At 54.1% G+C, this 1,992-nt stretch overlaps 1 pseudogene; it reads right to left on the bottom strand.

The window, feature by feature from the left end:
• The window catches only part of LOC102022177, a 9,784-nt pseudogene extending 8,034 nt beyond the window's left edge, over positions 1 to 1,750 (bottom strand).
• Positions 1,751 to 1,992: the final 242 nt, after the last annotated feature.

Below are 1,992 nucleotides of genomic sequence, written 5' to 3'. Positions count from 1 at the left end.
ATATATATATACACACACGATAATTAAGATAATTTTACTACTAGTTGCTATTGGTTTATTGAAAGGAACAGTTAATGTTTAATGCTTTGATCTACCTTGCATAGCTATATCTGGTAATCAGAGCAACTACTTTAAAGATAACAATAAGTAATGCAGCAAAGATTGCTGATATCCTACCATTTGTTTTGAAATTCTGTATTGTTTTTATAGTTTATGGGTTGTTTTGTTTTTGTTTTTCTTTTTGTTTTTTTTTTTTGTTCTTTTCTTTTAAAAATAAAAACAAACTAAATAAATAAATGAAAAGTCTGCTGTGAGACCAGAGCCTTCTGCTGAGGAACAGCTCAGGACTCCAGCCAGCTGAGGACACCAGGGCACTGTCTTCTCTAGTGCCCTGCAGCCTGTGTCCCTGAGGGTGGGCAGCCTGACCGCTGCTGTCTCCTCACAGCCCCCTTGCAGTTCAGATTTCCTCCCCATCCTGCCCTGCTCCGGAAATCATGTGACCCAAACCCTGGACTCTGGGAGAGAACACTGTTGTTTCTCCTGTGTGTGCTTTCACTTTTCCTAAGGAATTGAGGTTTCCCTCAGAAACTGGGGTGCTCCCCTCCCTGGTCCCAGCTCACCTGAGGGCCCTCCCTGGGCCTTCCCTGCAGCGCTCTTCCCCCACCCACTCCCAAGGCCCCGCCTGAGTTCCTCCGGCAATCTCTGCACCTCCCACTCAGACCCAGGGTCCTGTCTACACAGGAGGCTCCTCCTCAGAGGCCTGCTGCTCCTGCCACTCTGGTCCGTCTGTCCCCTGCCTGTCCTCTGCATCATGCAAATCAAAGTAGCTCCCCCCCACACCATTGCTCTACTTCAGGGCTGAACACCTCCCCTTCTCTGTTCCCCTTGAAACTCCCTTCATCCTTGTGCGTTCTCAAGGCCTCTGAACCCGAGGACGCTCTGTCCACTCTGAAGGACCCTGCGCCCTGCCCGCGGCTCTCCCCCTTACCCGCCATCTCCCTCATCTCAGGGCCCCCCAGGCTGCCTCCCTCCCTCCTTCCTGTCCAAAGCCGCCCTCTCTGCTGCAGCCTCTCTCAGGAACTTGGGCCCTGCTGCAGGCAGTGGGGACAGGAACCCTGACCCACAGGGGAAGCGGGTTCAGGAGAAAGAAGGCTTCAGTTTTTTGCAGGTGAGTGGCAGGAAAGCCAGGAGGTGTAGGGATGCTGGGCGTTGAAGAAGACTGAGATTGGATCAGGACCAGGACCAGGACAGACAGGAGGAACCAGCCCAGGGCTGCAGCAGGGCAGGCTGGGCTCAAGCAGGGAAAACCTGGCCAGTGGGCACACACAGGTGGCCAGGACAGCCCCATGGAGCCAGGCTGAGTCCTTCAGCTCCAGAGCTGCAGCTGCAGGCACCACCTGGGTGGCACCAGATCTCTATGCACCCTGCTCCCTCCCCACAGCCAGAACCTGGTCAACTCCCACCCAACCCACCACACCCAGTTCTCACCTTCAGACAGCACACCACCCCACTGGAGCATGGACCCCACTGGATCTATAGCAGGACCCCAGGCAGCTGTGCAGGGCAGGCTGGGACGCAGGGCTTTTGTGGCCCAGGCCACATGCACATTTCTGGCAGCAGGGGCAGGGACTTTCCAGGCCTGGCCTGTTCTTCTGTCCCAGCCTCTTAGCCAGGGCTTTTCTCTCTGGTTCACAGGGACCCCTGCGGGTCAGAGGAGGTGCTGATGTCCTTATTGTAACAGAGGACTCCAAACCCTACTCTGGTAAGAATTAAATTGTGAAAGTGAAAGTGACAGCAGATCACAGGGACTCTGAAAAAGCAGAACCAGCGGGTGGCATGCTTGGTAGCCCAGCACTAGGGGAGGGTGAGGCAGGAGGATGGTGACTTGGAGCCCAGCCTGGGAAATGTAGGGAGAATTCGTCTCAAAAATTTAAAAAAGGAGCCGGGTGGGGCTCAGGATGTAAGAAGGTCCTGGGTTCAATCCCCACTGTG

Source organism: Chinchilla lanigera, unplaced genomic scaffold (assembly GCF_000276665.1).
Source record: "Chinchilla lanigera isolate Chin_1 unplaced genomic scaffold, ChiLan1.0 scaffold00064, whole genome shotgun sequence".
Taxonomy (NCBI): Eukaryota; Metazoa; Chordata; class Mammalia; order Rodentia; family Chinchillidae; genus Chinchilla; species Chinchilla lanigera.
Note: the sequence above shows the minus strand (reverse complement) of the source record. Positions and strands in the feature narration are given on the sequence as shown.